The following is a 21,069-nucleotide window of genomic DNA, read 5'->3' on the forward strand; positions in this document are numbered from 1 at the left end:
AGGTTTGTGAGCCTTGAATAGCTCTGAGTACCTGGCAACAAGTAAGAAATGGGAGGGAGAAAGAGAGCTGCAAATACGGAATGGGAGCAATAGGGAAGCAGAGCAGTTTAGAAACAGGGTTAGAAAGACAATATGGATCCCTTAGAAAGATGCTTTTATTTGAAGCTCAACAGCTAATTTGAAAAGAAATGTCAGATGTATATATGTAAGATGGATGCTTATTTCACCAGGTGAGACCAATGGCTCTCAAAGCAGAGCAAGCAGGTTCAGCGCAAGGGGGCTCCAATTCAGGCCTGGTATGCTTCAGCATCTGCCACTAATTCTGCATGGAATGATCCCAGGACTCCAAAGCCCTCTTTCCAGCCAAAAGCCCCCAGTGAACTGAACATCTAGGTGACACTGTCCAATAGAAATATTGTGAAAGCCACAAAGGTAAACCATATACGTAATTTTAAAATTTCTAGCAGCTGCATTTTTAAAGAGTAAAAAGAAATGGATAAAATTAACTTTAATATACTCTCATGCAATATATCAAAATTTTATCATTTCAATTAGTAATTAACATGTTACACTTATTTTTTTCATACTAACTTCCCAATCCAGTGTGTAAGTTTATTTACACTCCAACTAGTCTTAGCCACATTGGGAGTGTTCAGTAGCTCCATATGGCTAATGCTACTATGTTGGACAGCACAATTTAAGTACTTGCCTGTCTGTACTTTTGGGCTAGAATGCTATTGCCTCCTTTATGGGCTAGTCCAGTAAACTGCTTCACCCTCAAGTACAAACAGCTAGGCATCGTTTGCTGTATCAGTCTTCCTAGATAGCACCATCTCTTAGGTTTGTCCACATTCCAGTGCATTTTGTCCTGTAGAGGACTATTACAGCAGTATAAATTTATTTGACCTTCCATCCAGACTAAGAGTGTGGAAGTCTGCATATGAAATTCCTATTACCTTCTGGAATTCTCCCAACTCCACCAGCCCTGCCACAATTTACTCTCTATCTAAAGATTTGAAAAGTCTAGACAAATGGTCTGCTCAGAGAAGATCCTTCTAGGTGTGCTTCGAGGATCCTTCTGGGAAGGCCAGGCCTTCTATGGGCTCCACAATGACCCTGAAGCACCAAAGATGTCCAGTGTCACACATGCATGCTCATCCTTAAGGGATCTGGAGCCTAGGTCTAAAATAAACAAACACAGTACTAAGCCAGGGAAGTAGAAGCCCAGTGTGCAGGAACACGTGCTGAAAATTCTTCCTGAAGCTGCCTTGGAAAAAGAAGGTGGCTACTTGAAGGACTGGACCACAGTAGGACAGAACACTCAACAAGGAGCATATCTGGGCTTCTGGAGGCAATGCTTTAAAAGAATGTTGGAAAATGTGGGAGTGTTACAGAGAAGACTGTTGGCCTTAGGCAGACTCTTTAAAAGCACACTGTATATAGAGAACTGTGCTACTTGAATTTGATCCCCTGCTGGCTGACCTTGGGTAAATTACTCAGCTTCCCAAGTCTTGGTTCCTCAAGGTAACCTGAGGTTATAAAAGCAACCTCAGAATATTGTTATCCAGATGCACTTAACTGGATGCCTAACAAAGTACAGTATTTTCAAAAGATGTGACTATTCAATAAACATGGGGGAGGGAAGTATCAGCCTAGGGAAAAAGAAACAGAGAACTTGGTAACAGAGGATAAAAATATACACAAAGAACACTCATGCATGCATACACATGCTTACATACATACATATACATGATGGCTCACACACATGCATACAATCACCATGTGAGCACATGCACTCACACCAACAAGCATGCACACAAACACACACAAGCATGTATGCCCAACCTTGCTTTGACATCCTGAACTTTGGAAAGTTAGTTTTGGTCTGTAGGTTCTGCCCCTGTAACCAACAGCTTCCTGCTTCAGTGAACCCCTTCTTCACTACCTCATCAAGTTCTGCCATTTCCCTTATGCCCTGTCTCATCCTCTGAAAGAGGAAAAAAAATTCTGACCTTTCTGGGAAAGGAAATTCTTGCCCTTTCTCCACTCAATGTGGCAGACATCTGACTCCCTGATTACATGATCTCATAGGAATGGATTACACTGCTTGTATGTAAAATAGCATGTCTCCTATACAGCAAGCATCAGGAGGACTTAATAGAAACAGTAAATTACTATTGTTTTAAAGGCCCTGATGATGTAGTATAATCAAGTTCTTCCTCACTCACTCACTTCAGATTCTGCATGAACCATATGTAATTAATGCTATGACTGTATTTGTTGCTAACTTTTATTCCCACAAAACCTAGGAATGTAGGAAAGAGTTTGTATCAAAGTAACACAGCAGAGGTGGGGCAGTTCATAATGTGTAGAAAGAACAAAGAGAAACAATTTAACAGTACTTGAGAGACCTAGTACCTTGAAATCCACAAGGAGAAAAAAGGCATAGTGGCGACTTCTAGGAGATCACATGTGTGCCTTGTGTAAATACAAAAGCAAAGCAGTTATCTGATACTGTTCCTACTAAGTCTGTCTGACCTATGTTCAGTCTCTACCAAGCACTGGGTTTGTGCTGAGGATTTTGCATATTACCGAATTGAATTCCTAAAATAAGTCCAGTTGAATTCTACTATCCCTACTTACAGGTGGGAAAACCAATAATTAGTGGATGAACTCACTTGCCATAGGTCACAAAAATTGACGGAAATACACCAATGCTCTTAATTAATGTAAAGCCAATTTGTTTAACCTATAGAGACAGAAGTAAAATTTCACACTGGCATATACCCTGCTGTCATGTCTTTATACAAATCTAATTGATCTTGTCCAAGCCATTTCATTCTTTGCCTCCATCATGAAGCTCCTAAAATCAATGTTCTCAAATTTCCTATTTAGAAATGTCCTTGTCTAACATGTTTAAGTCTTTTTTGAATAACCAAACTGTATGTTATCCACACATTATGAAAAGAAGGATTAGTAGTACCTGCTACCATTAATAACAAGATAACAGAGGAATAATTCTGTATTGTTCCTTGAAGTATACCCTGCGCTTGTGTAGTATTTGGCATAAGACATGCTAAATAAAGGCATTTGTAAGCCAAGATATATATGAAAGGTAGATACAGAGGATGAAAGTGAGAAGAAGTGTGAAAAAGTATGAATTTAATACTCCAATTGCCTTCAAGGAACCAATGTTAAATGTAAATATATGCCATTCTCTCAATAAATGTCAACTCTAATGCAAACTGTGAAGTAGTGAGAGTAGAAACAGAAGAGATCCAGAAAAAAAAGAAGAGTATGGAAATAGATTGGCACCAAAACTTGAAATACGTGATTTAATTTAATTAACTTACAGTACCTATAACTTTGACTTTGGATATTGCTATTTCACTTAAATATGTACACACTGATATTTAAAAATCAATTGACCTTAAATTTATAGAGTCAATAAGGAAAGGATAAAAGGTAGATATTATGATTTGACTTTAATGTGGTCTGTCTACGATTCCAAATCCATTTTATTTCTGAAGTCAAACCACTCTCCTTCATTATTACCATGATTGTCCCAGTCCCGTTGGCAATGACTTGAGTAAATCATAAGCACCCCTGGAATGGCTCCTGGGGCCAGTCAGTGGGTAGTTCTTAGGTGTCATTGCACTGCATGTTGATCTAGAAGTCACAGAATTGACATGTCCCCTTGCAAATGAGAATTTTGGCTCTGCTCCAGGTCCATGTATTCTTTTTTTTTTTTTTTTTTTTTTTTCTTTTTCCGGTACTGGGGATTGAACTCACGACTGCCTGCTTGCAAGGCAGGTGCTTATGCCGCTGAGCTAAATCCCCAGTCCCAAGGTTCATGTATTCTTGCTAGGATGTATGAACTGGCTATTTCTCACACTATGTATGTTTGTCAGTCCATCTTTTGCTTATTCTCTTTGACACGGAGTAGCCACTTGAGCCTCTGGCTGCGCGGCTTGCCACAGTGTGCAGCTAGCTTTCTATTTGCCTTCAGTGTCCAGTTCTTGGGCTGTCATCATTGCTACTTCCAGTAGCAAGGACCCAATATATGGGAGTTTAACTCTGAAATGCTCTCATATTATCATGACCAATGCTCCCCAATAGCTGCTACACAGTGTTGTTCCCAGCACTGTCCCAGTGAGCAGCAATCCTTCCTTTGTTTAACAGCAGCACGGGGTCAGGATGGGTTCAAGCATCTTTCCCATAACCTGCACCTCAACAAATGTCCTTCTTCCTCACAGGGCTCTTTTTATTCTTTGTTGCTGGCTTTTGTCACAGTATTGACCAACCACAGGATTTCTCTGTACATTTTCGACTCCCAGGTGGTATGGCCCAAGAAGCTCAATGGGCTATGGCATTTAGAGTGGCCTTGTCTGTGAATACCGAGAGGACCTCCACCTGCAAGAGATGTGCCCAGCTCAACAGGTCTTTCTATTTCATTGCCGGATTCCCATTTTGATGAGTCATCCATACAGACCCAGAGAAGATAGAAATTCCTGACCTGATTGAATTGCATGGCCATTTCCTCTTCCTGCTGTTAATTTTATGTCAAAATGTATAATAACAAAGAGTTCAAAAAAGAGCAAAGTAAAATGACACCTGGCTGACAGAAGAGTGATTGATGGAAAACTGACATCTACATAGGTAGATGCTTTCTTGAAATGAAAAGGCAAAACCCTAACTGAAATATTAAAAAATAATCATAATTATCAATTTATTTTCAATACTAACAAAAGTAATGAGGTTGTTAATTACTTTGTTTATGGGTACTTCCTTGATAAACTATTAGCATTTTTATATAAAATCCTAAATATTTGCATGTGGTTAGTTGAGCCTAGGAACCATTATTAGACTCTTTCTCTTGAAGGAGGAGTAACGAAAAGAGACCTAAAGAAGAATTGGGATCATACGGTCAAGTTCAGCAGGAAACCACTGAAGTATGTCAGAAAGGAACACCAGTACAGACAAGGAGCTACAGAATTTAACTTAGAAAGAGACAGAGAAGATACTGTATATGACAGATTATATTTGGCTAGGATTTTAATTGGCTTAGGATTCAGGTAAGGAATGGGTTTAGAAAACATAGACCACAACTACCCAACAACAGGATAATATTCTTCATAAAAAGCTTTTGAGATATTTCATAAACTATAATCTCTTGAGAATCTTGTTAAAAATGCAGTTTCCCAGTTCTTTCCCCATTACCCGCTGAAGCATAGTCTCTAACACTACAGGACCTGAGTCTGTACTGTTAAAGAGCTAGCTAAGGTAAACCTAATCTGCAGTTGAGTATGGACACCTGACACTTTAGCACCTTTGATAAACTTGACCCATAATGACACTTGTTTAAGTATACGAATATAAGAATGCAAGACAAAGCATTGCGTCTTTGGGGCATTCTGCTTAGATTTATCATACAATGAGCAGAACTGCTTCACTCCATGATGACACTTGCCATATCCTGCCTCTAATCCTTGGAAACCTCACAGACCCAGACTGTCCTCTGATTCCGTGACCAGCATTTTTGGGCTCCTTCTACCAGTGCCATGACCTTGGGTGTACTTTGAATGCCATTTTGGAAACTTTCTGAACTGTTGGAGAAGGTGTAACTGTTCTTCTAAATCTATAACCACATTCCAGCTCCTTGACCTGGAGGCTGATTTACACACTGAGCCTTCTACCAGATTGTCTAATATGCACTACTGATTTTCCTTCTTCTCTTACATCCCTCAAGTTTCTCTCCCTCAAATTCCCTGCAGCAGGATCCTACAGATTTGCACATCAATGAGACAGAAGAGATGTTCTTTCTGCTGATTCATCCTTCTGCTGCAGATAAAACAAGAGGACCTAGCATCTCTTTAGATAACTACTCTTTGCTTTATCTCCCCACAGAAAGCAAAACCACTGGATAATAGAGAAGGGCTATCTCCATGCCTCTGGCTATAGCATCCTATTCCTCCTTCTCCCCCTCAATACTAGCTTTGGCCTTGCAGATAAACTATGCTTATGAAATTAAACACTGCATATTATTTGGTCCAATATACCAAAGATATTTGCTATACTATGACAGGTGCCAGAACAAAAATTTAGTAAATAAATCAGTTGTTATATCAAAATTGTCTCACACCACAACTTTCCTTATTGGCAGTGAGAGGATAAGGGAGTTATTGGTTAAGGTCACTTATCCTAAACCATCAAGTTCTACTAAGTCACAGCCAAACTGTGCAGCAAATGCAAATGTTTGCTTAGCTATGGTGTCCAAATCCATGTGACTCCTCAAAATTATGGGATCCAAATTGGAGGTAGTTAGGTAATCAGTCCTTAGTGTCATGAGTGCCACTGTGCTGCTTAGTTTTGGTGAACATACATCATTTCAGTCATATGTACTCACCCTACATATCTCTTTTTGACACAATGGTAGTAAATCGCTTGAATAGATAAGACACTCACCATGTCCAGGGAGTCTGGATAATATGAGCTCAAACAGAATTTACATTCACTTTCCTGACAGCAGCCTGTGCTGCTTTCACATGAAATGCAAGCTTGAATCTTCTTGGTTTGGTTTTTCCCCTACAGAGATTGCATGCTAGTTTCCCACTGGCCCAGTATTATGTTGGTGTTTCTGTCCCAAATCACCCTTCATCTTGCACCCAGGCCTCCTGAAAATGTTTACGATTTTCACTCTATGACGTTCTCCCCCTGAGTCTCCAAGTCTTGCCTGTCACAGGGTGCTTGCCAGGTATTGACCTGCCTCACTCTGCCTGTTATAAAGAATTCAGGAGAGGAGAAACAAGAGTATACACACGTAAGGTCTTGGACTTTACTGTACCAAAGAAGGCCTGGGTTCAAACTGTGTCTCTGAAAAAGGTGGCTATAAGGTCTCAAATTCATGGAGCCAGAATAGTATTACAGTCATGGAGTAGCTGTGGAAATTAAATGGTATAATATATTTAAAACGAATGGTAATTAGAACACTAATAAATATTAATTCCTTTCCTCCCTCTCTTTCTCTTACCCTTCATGTGCATTTGACTTGAGAAATGAGAGCTTGTCTCTTCTTAATGTAGCTAAATTATACTTTGCATTTGTATAATACTTTGTAAAAAAAAACTGTACAAAACATACTCAGAGGCATTTTGCCCTCAAAGATGCTCTGTACATGGGTAGAGTTGATGTCATTATTCTCATCTTTTAGGTGAGGAAATGGTACCTAAAGGGGTTAAGTGATTTGCTCAAGATTCCGCACTATGATCTCTTGAATATAGAGAATATATCTTCTCAAGAGATTGTTAAGCAACCAGAATATCTGCTGAAGTAGCCAATATTGGTCTCTCCATGCATCTATCAGGCTTGATATTCATTCATAAGAAAATTCTTCTATCCCAATTCATTGCTTCTGAGGACACACAGTAATCCAGCAAATGAATTGACATTAAGTTTGTGGGAGCTGATAATGGCTTAATACACTAACATCTACTAGTATTGACATTTTAACAGGGAAAAACTCTGAAAAATAGCCTTAATGCAGGGAAAGTAAGATTTATCCTGAATGCTAGCTCTGGTCAATTAACAGATTCCAAGCATTGCTTTGTCTGGCCTCCTATTGCCACTGTTGTCCATAGGTATAGGTAAGCCAGGAGAGACAGACTTGCTATACTTGCTTTTGTCCCCATGCACTTATCCCAGATTTCCCAGAGAGTTCCTTGGGAACATCCTTCCCTCTACTATTCTCAGTTTCCCCCATCCTTTAAGATGGGTTCTGTCTGCTAGAGATTGCAAAACAGGACTAGAACAGAGGCCCTATCCAAGGATTTTTAGTCTAGGATTTCTCATAATAGTCCCTAAATGAGATACTAGAAGCAAAAGCACTTTGAAATTACAAACACTATTCAAAGAAGATGTATGAATGGTGTTAGTGCAAATACCACAGCCAGCTGTGAAACAGGGAATCTTTCCCATTCTTAAATGACTGTTGGGCATAGGGAATAACTTATTCCACCAGAATAAGAAACAGGGTTTGCTTTTCTAGGGTCACCTTCTTTGTATGTCTCTTCCCCCTCCTCTTGACCCTCCAGGAGATGAGCTAAACAAGCTGCCCAGAAACATTTCCTCCTCCCTTCTGAGCTGGGTATTGGCACCATTATCTGAATATCAGCAATAACAGATAGCAGCAGCAGATACCAATGTTTCATTACCTTTGGCGCCTCTGGGGATTGCTGCCCGGATATTTGGATTCACATGGCTTTCTCTCTCAGAGACTGACTTTGAAAGAGTTTATTTGCCTCAATAGGTTAACCACTGCAGGCCTGGGAGATAGAGCCTCCAGCAGTCTTTGTCCTGTTCTGAATCCCATCCTGGGCCAAGCCTGATGTCACCTGGTTCTGTCCATATCAATATCAGGGTAATATTCCCAGAGTCACTCCACTGCTTGCATCACCGAGAATACATTTGTCAGCCTGACATAAAAAGGCCTACATATATTTACCTGTCTTGACAAAGTATCACATAATTTCCATGCCACTCACATTTTCCAGAAGATTGAACTAGCCATGGCTCCCCACAAAATGTAAGAATACCCTAATTTCCATACAGCTCCCTAGTGTATCTGTTGCCCCTAAAATGCCCACCTTCAAATCCCCATCTACTAAATGCCACACTTTGTTCAAGGTTCATTCCACATGCTGCCCTCACAAAGTTCATTTTCATCTCTTTTCACTCATAAGTCATTTTCTCTTCCTGTCAAATAAAGATTTAGTAATAGCTAAAAATTATGGAGTGTATACATGGACAGCACACTATGCTAACTTCATTTCACCAATCTCAGTTAATTCCCACAATAATCTTGTGATTAGGCGCTACTATCCATCCAGTTTTATGAATGAGGAAACCCAAGGCAAAGAAATCAAGGGATCTCCCCCACAATAAGGCAGTTAGTAAACACCAGAGCCAAATATCTGACTCCACTCCCCTAAGGTTTATTGAGCCCTTCTGTGCTCCAGAAGTAGCTCTTTTATTGACCTAAATTGTATTCATTCTGTATGATGTGAAAGCTCATTGTGATCTTCATCCCCTTCCTCTAGTATCAACTCTTGCATAATCAGAAACATCCCACATCTTCCTTCACTTAATCTTCCCAGCACAGGATGTGCTGAGTAGCTCTGCAGAATTAGTTAACTACCTTGGATGCCAGTTTATCCCTGTATACCACATCCTGAAACTACCTTGTCATGGTCTCATCTGCTTAAATGTTCCAGGGAGCCACTTCTCTCTTCAGCCTTTCAAACCTCATGTCGTTTCCCTTGCATTCTCTTTCCGTGCTGTACCATTTACACTCACCATCCTGAATTACTTCTGTCCTTCTAAATCTTCTCCAACCTTCAGAACTTTTCTCTGGGAATCTGCTGTCTCAGGAACCCTTTCCCAATCATTCTAGCCCACACCGATCCCTCTTCCTCTCTGAACCAGTAAGAGATATATAGCTAACTCACCAGCTCATTCATTTATAATAGGTGCTGTAAGAACAATACACATACACAGTTCCCTCCTACCAAGAATCAAACACTGGGAAAATAAGAGTTGTCCATATGAAAAGCCAATAAATATGCCAGTTATTCGTCAAGGCCAGGGAAGCTGTTCAGACAAACTCACTATATATGTTAAGTAGTTCAGAGCACAGTAAGAGCATTATGTGTCCTAGTGGTCAGGGTAGGAGCTTCCTGGAAAACAAGTAAAAGACAAAAGAACAAATGTTCCAAAGAGGCAACAATACAATCAGCAATAAGGAACAAGAAGAACTTATGAAACAGGTGAAAAGAGACAGGTTAGACAAACAGGAATGGTGTAGGGAAAAATCACGTGGAAGCCTACCTCCCAGGTAGAACTTCCCTTTTTAACTTATCACTCAGAGAGCTCATAGAAAAATTATGATGTGGGTAGAGAAAGGAAAAATTGAAATGAAAACTGAATTTTATATATGCAACAAACAAAAAAATTTTCAAACATGGGCAGTCCCGTAACACCTTGAACTAGATCTTGACGCTCATCCCTGAGAAACAGTACATTTTAGAGTTGTCACAACACAGTTTAAAGTCAAGCAGTCCCTGTCTACAGCATGGGGGCTGCTTCTCTCAGATCACTTTAACTCATTGGAGTTTGAATATCTCTATGTACTGGGGAAGAAAAGCAGGCAAGAATGCCTGAAATTATAGCCTAAGTCCCGGATCATGGTAGAATGTAATGAGATGGTAGTATTTTTTTCTGGGTTTCAGCACAATGTCTAGCCAGTAGGAAAATGTTAACATAAATTACTTTTATATGAAACCTGGGGTTGATAACACTTTTTCCCAAACGCATATGCAGTCTATGTAATTAAATAACAAGGAAACCAAAACCAAGAATTTAGGGAGCAGGAGTCTATTCCAACTCAAATCTACAGTGGTGCCAGCACAGTACCTGTCTGCCAGGCTCAACTGTGTAACTCCTGCATTATCTAGCCCAGGGCACCATCCACTGCAGATATTTAATAAAGGTTTCTGAGCTGAATGGATTTAAATTGGATCAAGTTTAATTGGGTCCTTTGTTTAAAATTTTATAGTCTGCTTTTGAAAAGTGGCTGAATGGAATACTTCTTGGATTTGTAGATTGTTAATTCCAGTTATCAGACTTGACCTATCATTTGTTTATACTGCTAATTCCCAACAGAATTCCCTTGCTATGTTTGCCCTCTTCCACTCAAATAACTGAATGCTTGGGATTCTGTGGGAGATTACATTCATCACACCCAAACTGCCCAATCCACCCTTATAGAGAAGATAATCAGCCACAGGATCTCTGGAAGAGGAGGAAGTCCTTTTCCCACATTCATTCTTAAATTTTCCCTTCAAAAGGTGTATTTTTGCCAAGGTATTATCTATAATCCATAGCCACATAATATCATACATTCTGTACATGTATTTCACATCCAATGATCGGTACATTTCTATATTGGTATACAATCCTTTTCACATCCTCAAGCATTCATAAGCAGCACATGTGCTTAGTTAAATATATGAGCCTGAAGATATGTGCACATCATGCAGTCAACATTTTAGTGAATTATTTATCATCTTGAGGAATTGCTGTGATTAGCGGTTAGCTGGAGATGTACAAAATGTACCCCAAACTCCTTTCATCCAAATGTCAGAGCACAAAGAAATTCTATTTACTGGAGAGCCCTAAGAAATCATCAAGCTCTGTCCCTGTCCCAAAATTTTAATGCAATGGAAGAAGGCCCACAAAAATGAGATGACTTTCCCGATGTGGTCTAGACAGACACAGAAATGCAACCTCAACTTTGTAGGTCCTAATAACTATTTTAATGACTCTGTCCCGCTTGTAATATTACAGACTGCTATCTAAATTTTCTCAACTCTACTGGAGGCTTACTCTCCCCAGACAAGATTATATTCTCTAGACCATTTTTTGTATGCTTCCAACATGCCAGATAGTGTGAGTTGATGCTTTCATCCATTTCCACTCAGCTTTGCTTCCTCTCTATAATTTCTGAAACTCTATCACCTATGATCCTTGGTTGGCTCCTACTGAGAGGCCCTCAGGAGATTTACTACTATATAGAAGTTTGGGAAAGCCATTCTCCTCCAACAACCACAGGGAACTGTGTGAGTAACTGGATTCTGTGATATCATCACCAGCAACGTGAGCCTGCCAATTCTTGATGAGCTCCACCCTCATCAGCACAACTGCATTCTTTTGCACGCTGTGTAAAAACACATTGTCATTTTCCTCCTTCAACCTCTCCAACATAGATGTGCTCAAATGCCTGTATTATCCTTGTCTAGAAGAGACACCTAGAGATTTCTATGTTTTCATCAATGGACACTGATATAACACAGAAAACCTCTCAATTGCTATATTATGAACCAGAGAAATGACTTTTTATGAAGCTATTAATGAGTTATAAATGTTTGTATTTCTAACAATAAGTACTTTATTAGACTGAAGGGAATATATTCTCTGGAGGTAGAATTTTCTTCAAACTGACCCATGCACAGATCCTTCCTCACAATCAGGAATACCCAGGTCTGAAGCAGCCTTCTGTGCAAACGACGTGAAAGTCTAGCAGTGAAATGAACAGCTAGCAGCAAAGAGGTACCATGAGCAGCTGCCACATGGGTGCAGAACATGAGATGGGAGACTCTAAGAAAGTTTCTTCAGCCCACTCTGCCATCCTACATGGTCAGCCTAAAGCTGAGGAACCTGTGTGCCAGTTCCAAGCACGGTGTCCAGTAGCTGCCATGCCAGCTTCTGCTTCCTCAGTAAAGCAGGTCCAGAACACTGGCTGGAGGTGCTGCTAAGGTAAAACTACACTTCTTGTCAAGATCGGAGCTTTGAAATGATGTGTGGCTTAAAGTTATCGTTTTTTGCTTTGTTTTGTGTTTAGAGGTTAAAAATAACAACAACAAAAATTCCAAACCTTTTAAGAGATCTAATTATATGTTTGAGTTATAGACTGGTTTTAACAACAACAAAAAAAATTAACAAAAAAGGGGCCTCATTAAGAGTCTTTTGTCTCCAAAACAAGTGTGTTTTCGTAAGCCATAGAGCAAGCAAATTCTAATTGCTGGCTTCATTATACAGAAAAGTCTAAGTGTAACAATCAGAAGCCTTATTACACATACATAATTGAGTTTCATTGCAACTTATGAAAACATAAACTCTCTTAAACACACTTGCAGAAAATGTCGCATCATCAAATCAACACTTTTATTATACAAAAGTAATTGTGTTTAAAGACACCAAACATATGTTACTTATACAAAAAAAATGAGTTGTACTATGATTCAGAGTCTAAATCTTGAATCTGAGAGAGCAATGTTCTGTTTGCAAATGCAGGGCAAAAAGGCAAATTATAAACTTAACTAATGAGATGTCAGGGAACTTGCCCTAGAAATATTCTACTTTGGAAAACCCTGAATTCTTAAACTCTGTTTTCTGGTCAACTCATCCTTGAGCCTTTTTTACTTCTTGGCCTTACTCCTTCTAAGTCTGTTTCTCATCCTGCATCTTTACATTTTTTTTCCTACTGATGTGAATTATTTCCCCATGCAGTCTAATTTTCAAATATTTGAATTTTTGTTTTATCCAGCCTTTGTAGTTCTTTGGCCCCTGTGAAGTGTGGCCATTCTCACCTCGTTATGTTCATCCCTCCCTAAATAAATTCCCGTCTCTGTTTCTTACACTTCTGATACTGGGCTGATGAACACTCCTGGAAAGTGCAGATTGGTTTCGAACTCCAGAAGTGTATCAGCTTAGTTCTAGTGGGTGCTGAAAGCCCCTCTGCAGCCCTGCTGCTTCGGCAGTTCACTCTCTTTCCAAGGAAAGGCTACAGAATTTGTAGAGTCTAACATGAAAAAAAATGTGTGACTTATTGTTCAAGCAGCAAAGTAAGAGACTCTTTCTTTTCTCCATTTGGTATACATACAATGTCTTGCTCTCTCAAACACAGGGACTTCAATATTTGGAGGTGGCAGGAAAAGTCATGGTCTGGACATATATGACAGGAGAGGACTAGTCTTGGGATAGGTACGAGTATTCCCTCAGTGATGAGAGATGGACGTATGTCCTCCTAGTCCACATCTGGTGACAACATAAGAAAGAAGAATGGAATTCAGGGGAGATGAGAATAACAAAGAAGAAGAGTGGAAACTTATGGGAGCAAAGAAACTACTGGGGCTAGCCAAACAAAATTTCAAATAGCTGGACATGAGGTTCAGAGAAAGAATTCAAACAAACATCAAAAGTCTCAAGGCCAGAAATATTAGAGCAATACCATTTTGAGACCCGACACAGTTCAAATGGCCCCTTTCTTCCCTTTATTGCTATCTCCTTGCTGTTGTTTTCCTTCTCTCATGAAGATGTTTGCCTGTTATGGAAGGACTTTTCTCATTGGTGGATTCTGCTTTGTTAATTAACATTTGATGGGAGACAAATCTTATACTATCAGAAGCATGAGGTGACCTTGTTCCCACTTGGTTTGTTTGAATAATTTGATGCATTGGCCATTTGGTTGAGGACTTGGTGCAGAAGAGGTGATCTTGCTGATGTGGGAATTAGTTAGATAGGGAGCATTTCTTGCTGAGTGGTGTCATTTCTAGTGAGAGCCAAGGAATTCAAGGTTAAGCTTCTGGGATTCCGTGAGGCTGGAATATAAAGGAAGACTGTAATAATACACACTAATTTCAGACAGTGAATTACAATGTGAAAGCAAAAGAAATATTTAGGTGTAAGACTGGAGAAAGGAGATATGAGACAAATTAGAGATGGATTACCTCTTGGGAACAGCACTAAAATAAAGGGTTATCATTGATACAAGGTGAAGAACAGGACAACAAACAGTATGGCAGACACACAGATGATGACTTAGCCACAATTCGTGGTGGAGATGGATGAATTCATTCTATAATACCATAGATAAATACTCAAGGAAGCTACAAATACTATGTAAGTTAGACTGAAATTTCCTGGAAAACTGAGTAAAGCAGAATAAATATATAGATCCTTCTGAGTGGCTGCCACTTAGTTGCCTGGAGAAAACCTACTATGTATTTTAATATCATGTTAGGAAAATTATTCTTAGAACTCTCTCTATAAATACATTCATGTAACCAAATGATTTCCCATTTCCTGAATAATAAAATATGACTTCTCAGCCATTTGGTGAATGCCCATACAGACCAATTCCATTTACTTATCCTTAGCTTTTATTTATTTCCTGCAAGAACCATTCTTTGTCAAATCCCACTTTCTTCTGCAAAACCTTCCAAAATAACCAGGCTCACAGGAATGTTTATGCCAATTAATTTCCAGGTGTAGGAAATACTTGGTGGATACAAAGTAAATGCCAATACCATCTTGGGAGTTGAGGATACAAAGAGAGAGTTTGCCTTTATAGGTCTATGAATAAAACTGAGGAGCAGAACACTTTCGTAATTAAGGCAGAACAAGGCAAGGTTGGAACAAGTAAAGCATGATGAAGGATAAGAAGTGACAAGGAGGAGAAGTATGATTTGAATTTGTAATACAATTGAAGGTAAGGCAAAAGGAACTACATTTTGTGTGCTCTGCCTCCTTAGATATGGAATAAAAGCAGGAGTATCACCATCTGCTTTGCTACAGTCAGGAGAGGTCTAACACTATTCCTTAGATTTCTAACTGAATGACTGTATAACTGTCAGATACACTGATGTTTGATTACTCCTGTGGAGTCTTTCAAATATGCCTATTTCAGTTCTCTCATATCAGTAAAATTCAAATTAATTCATTTTAAAGGGTCTCATCACCCTTAGGAAATTTAGTATCACTAACTTAATATTCTACCTTCTCATGCTTGGAGGCAGGTATTATTACTGCTATAATTAAGACCACATTAATTAAATTTTTTCAATCACTTGAATTTCATCAGACTCTTAACACCAGGGATTGGGTCACGGTCTATGTTGTGAGACAGGAGAGGCATAGGAAAAAGCTTTACTGACCTCCAAATATTGCACACAACTGGACTCCTGTAGTAGCTACCATTGGAAATCGATCTAGTCTAAATCCATAACTCTTGCATGCAAAGAATTTTTTTTGGAATGTGAGTGACTCTGGTACAGCCAAAACTAAGTCAATAAGTATATTGACACCCAGGACCACATGAGGCCTTGGGGGAACATTCAGATATAAACCATAACATTCTGCCCCTTGTCCCCAAAAGATTCATGTACATCCCTCTACGTAAAATGCATTTAGTCCATCCTTAAGAGTTGTCAGTTTCCTAACGGTTTCATCATTGCTGAAAAGTCCAAGTCCAGAACTTCCTCTGAGAATTAAGGTAAACTCTTAGTTATGAGTCCCTGTAGAAATTAAAATAAAATTAAACTCTGATAACATACCATACAATAACACCAAGGTAAGGTTTTTGTCCTATGTTCCAGATGTTATACTGAGTATCAGAAAGATAGCAACATGCTCAGTCTTTTGTTTGTTTGGGGTTTTTCTGTTTTGTTTTGTTTTGTTTTTTGACACGGTCTCACTATGTAATGCAGGTTGCCCTCGAACTCACAGCTATTTTCCTGACAGTGCTGGAATTACAGTGTGCAGCACCACGCCTGGTGTCAGTTTCATCTTTTAAGTACATCACTATCTGGTTAGTTGGAGCAGGTTTTCAGTTATGTGGTCATTCACTGGATATTTAGAGAGTAATGGCACAAGACTGATAATCTCAATTAATAACAGAAAAAAGGATCTGGTTAAGAAGAACTAGAATCAACTAGATTTTGTCACTAAAGTGTTAACTGACTTTTGTGCCAGTTGATCCCCCAAGAGTTTCCCTTTCTTTGGTGTTCTCTGCTTTCCTTGGGATTACTAGCTGTAGGAGACCTTCAGAATACCAGTAATGACATCAAAAGAGAATATGTCATAACCCAGCACAGTGAACATCACACAGTCACCATCACTATATTGGCTCCCAACTCCGTTTGAGATGACTATCTCTAAGAGCAGAACGGGCAAAGCAGCAGAGGGGAGCTGAACAACTTTAAAGGGAAGGAAGAATATAGACAAACTTGAAGAGAGGTGGGATTTAAAGGAGACAAATGAAGCGGACATGATGAGAAAGCAAATAACTATGATGAAAGGCTCAAATTAACTTTGGTTTGAATGATTTTTATCAGACATAACCCTTTGAGAATGCTAGAATTAGATTCGTATTGAAAATATAAACCTAGGTATGATGGTACACATGTATGATCCTAAAACTCTCGAGGCTGAGGCAGGAAGATCACTGTTTCAAGATTCAAAAAAGAAATACAGAAAGATAGAAAGAAAAAAATAAAGAGAGAGAGAGAAAGAAAGAAAGAAAGAAAGAAAGAAAGAAAGAAAGAGAAAAAAGAAAGAAAGAAAGAAAGAAAGAAGAAAGGGAGGGAGGGAGCGAGGAAGGAAAGAAAGAAAGAAAGAAAGAAAGAAAGAAAGAAAGAAAGAAAGAAAGAAAGAAAGAAAGAAAGAAAGAACGAGCAGGCTGGGCATATAGCTCAGTGTGAAGGCTCTGAATTCAATCATCAATACCCAAAAGAGAGAGGGAAAATATCAGCAATCATGGTTTGGGGATGATGACTTAGAGACAAAGCTGGCCTCATCACTGATACTCTCTGCTTCACATAACTACATTCCCATTTGCCATTCTGGACAGAGAGATGGAAAGTTCTTTTGGGAATCAAAGGAAAATTTTGGAAGCCTAGGATACTGGTCACATGCCCCATGCATCCCTGACAACCACTGTCTCCTCCTACTATATGTGTGTTTAAGTCTGAGGGATCCCTCAGGACTCAGATTACAGACTCCAAAAAAAAAACTAACATTACACCTTAGCCAACACACTTTGGTCTTTACTGTTGACTTACCTGTTTAATTTTATTGTTTGGTTTCTTTTCAAGCAGAGATTCTTCCACGTAACAAGAGATGTTCTGTGAGCATCTGCTCTATTTTATATCCTATTTGTAATAACTCACCTACAAGTTCCTTGCTGGAACCCTGAGAAAAAAGCACCTTTACAGATAAGGAAAAACGAGACTCCATGAGGTTAAATGACCCCCTAAGTCCTCAGATAAGAAATAGCTAGACCAGGATTTGAACCCTGCAAACAGAGCAAGGATTAGGGGAGACAAGTGGTACATGAAAGGTGCAGCAGGTCCTAAATCTGAGGTGCTGACTTTTATCTAAATGAACCTGAGAAGGGGAGAAGGGATCCTTTACTTCAACATAGTCACTGCCCTGCTCACAGGGTCATCTGGCTCCAGAACTCAAACTCTATGTTGTATCTCTCTCTCTCTCTCTCCCTCTCCCTCTCCCTCTCCCTCTCTCTCTCTCTCTCTCTCTCTCTCTCTCTCTCTCTCTCTCTAACAACTCATTGGAACTCACAGAGAAAAATGATTCTTAGGCAAATTCAGCACTGGAAATCCTAGCTCCCAAGTGTCTGCTAACCACAATCCCAGATGGTTCTCTGACAAGACAGAACCAGAAAATAAAGGATAAATCACTGTCAGCCAGAACTGCTCCTGGAGGTGCACATAACACTCACATGTCAAGAGGCCCTTGGGTGTGATGTAACCCTTGCTGGACCTAGGTGGGGATGCAGAAGCAACAGCTCTGAAAATAACAACTTTTACAGCATCAGAATGTCTGCAAAAGTAGTTGTACTCTCCAGTGACCCATAGGCTCCTCATTTTCTTTAGCTTGTAGATAAATGTGACACCCCAATTTCTTTAGCTGCAACAGCTTTCCCTAGGAAAATGACACTGTTGGGTTGGAAAGTTGTTAAAAATCTCAGAGTAGAATGGTCCTGAACCCCAGTCCAGAGCTATGTTAGAAACAGACAAGAGTTTCCCATTCTTCTAGTATTTGGAACAAAGAAAGATTCTTTTGCCAAACAGCAAGCTGTAGATATTAGGTTAGACAGGAGGACCATAAAGCCAACAAGAATGGTTGCATTAAAGAGGTGGTGCAAATCTCTCGAGACCAGTGAGCTCTGTCAACACTGGCATCAGGTTGCACAAAACACATGGACATCCAAAATTCTGGCTATGTTTATATTTATATTGCTCAGGGGGAAAAGCATACAGGAGTAAAGACACTAAGAAATGCCTTTGTCTTTTGATTACACACTTCACTTGCTCTCAACCTAGTTTCTTTCCACACTATTCTTCTTTCAGGTTCTCCTGATTCTGTTTCATTCCAAATGAAATCACTTTACCTCACCCTCAACCAGTCTTATTCTAACCTGATACATCTCACCTCACTCTGTATCCTGCATCCTATTTTGATTGAAATATTTTGCGGCATCTTAGTCCACATTTCACAATTTCATTTAGGCTAAAATCCATATACCTTTATGGCTAGATCATCATGTACAATAAAAATTTCAACAATGTTTTTTGGGTAGTATTCCTGTAGAAAAAGACACATGAACATAGATAAATTGGTAATCCAGCACTTGGAGAATGGGATTGAATGGACTCCAAATCCACCTACTATATTCAAAGCAGTATAATTGCAATGCAGTATAATTGAATAAAATCACTAAGAGAGAGATTTCCAGCGGTTAAACTCCTACTCTTGCTCAATTGGACATTTTTACTAGTATATGAGCTAGAGGCAAAGAAAGAGATAACAATGGAACTAAGACTGATTGAAATACCTCCTTTCTGCTATAAGCTAAAACTTGCCTTGTGCACAGTATGCCATTTTATTTTCACTACCATATTAAAAGGTATTTATGTACCCATTTTATACATAAAGAAATTCAAGGCTAAGAAATCTTGGTGATGTCATACAACTAAGTGATTTTAGAACCAATCAGAGAGATGACAATGAGCCATACCTTCACGATGCTTCTGACTTGCAGGGTGATGATATCAGTGCAGTGTTAGTAGCAAGAGCAGTGATAATGTCAGCATTGGCTATATTTGCCACAATCTTCACACCAAAATTTCCCCTATAGCTGCGGATCACATAAACCATAAAGCAATATAGAGAGTGAGCTATGCATTGTAATAACAACATACACATTATAAGAAAAGCAGTTTAATCCAGCTCTGCCTTTCCCTTGAATTTATTTCACCCATGTATTACTCATTTATATGTCAGTTCTCTCTCTCTGTGTGTGTGTGTGTGTGTGTGTGTTTGTCTCTGTCTCTGTCTCTGAGAAGAAAAGCACTTTGTTTTGTTTATTGACATATACCCATCCTTTAAAATAATGCCTAGGTATATGGCAGTGTAAAGGTGCTGATTAAATATTATGTTGAATGAATGAATAGTATAATATATTGAGAAGTTCTTGATATTTGAACTATAAGGAAAAAATGAGATCTAATGAATAAATTGTTCCACACAATTATAAGATGGAACATATACTATTTCCTTACATTTAAGTGACTAGAGCATAAATATGCTGAGACAAGAAAGATGTTGATCCCCTAAAGTGCTGGACCAAGTTCACTAGTATTATAATACACAAGAAAAGACTGTATGATGTTTAGGGAGAGTCCTTGGGATAGAAAGAAGATCCAGAACACTTTTTTGTGGGTGTAAAGAATATTTTGTACCACAATAGTTAGACTAACATATTGGAAGAGCCACAGACATGCTGCATACATTCCAAAGACACTATAAAGACCTCTGGATAAATGTCACATGGGATAAAGTGCTCAAATAAAATGATGACAGTCTACCACTATGAAATTGTTCAAAACCACCTTGGTTAAAGCACCCTGGAAATTCAGTTACATTCTGCAAAGTGTACTGAATTAGAGGCTGGACCATCACTACACCTACACTGTCTTGATGGGATTTAAGCATTAGAGGGATATTGTACTAAGCCCTATGAAACCTATCAAATCTGAATTATGATAGTTCTGTCTCCTGATCATGCTAATCTGAGAATCCTCAGAAGTATTCAGCAGAATCCTCAATGAAGCCCAGATCTGACTTCAAAGTTTACCAGTCTTAGCTATGTCCATGGATCACCCTCACTCCCACTCCTGCTATGGACACTGGGAGGATACTCTTAAATGTCTCCTCTACCCTGCTGCAGACTGGCCATGGATGACCTTCTGCATCATCTCTGCCTCCTCCCATTCTCATCCCAGTCTCTATGCAAGCCTTGATTCTGGGCCCCAGAGCCTGCTTATGCTGCATGCCCACTAATTAATTATGAAGGAAATCAATCCTCACTCATGTGTCAGTAGGCAGAATACCTCACTTCAGTGCAAATGCTCACTTTCCTGAAGAACATTTATTACAAAATAAATCCCAACAATCTCAGGATATTATCAAAATGTATAATCAAGAATAACAAAGGGTAACAGAGACTATAGTATGAGTTGAGTGTTGCAATCCAGGCAACAGGGGCTACTAGAGGATCCTGTCTTAAAGTTCCAATTGCCATGCAAGAATAATATATCTACCTACAATTTCTAACAACTGATAGTAATTTAAGATACAGTTTATGGAGATAATAGA

The 21,069-nt window shown here is 39.2% G+C and overlaps 1 long non-coding RNA gene across 2 annotated transcripts in view; it reads right to left on the bottom strand.

Annotated features, from left to right (window-relative positions):
- LOC111758061 (uncharacterized) overlaps window positions 1-21,069 on the bottom strand; it is a 338,911-nt gene that overhangs the window by 25,428 nt on the left and 292,414 nt on the right. For both annotated transcript variants that reach the window (XR_010041450.1, XR_010041451.1), the window contains one exon: window positions 19,430-19,549. This is a non-coding gene — a long non-coding RNA (uncharacterized LOC111758061). The remainder of the gene's footprint in view (window positions 1-19,429; window positions 19,550-21,069) is intronic.

The sequence above is a fragment of the Cavia porcellus genome, unplaced genomic scaffold, assembly GCF_034190915.1.
Source record: "Cavia porcellus strain 051 isolate PalLab524CR breed Dunkin Hartley unplaced genomic scaffold, mCavPor4.1 scaffold_20, whole genome shotgun sequence".
Classification (NCBI taxonomy): domain Eukaryota; kingdom Metazoa; phylum Chordata; class Mammalia; order Rodentia; family Caviidae; genus Cavia; species Cavia porcellus.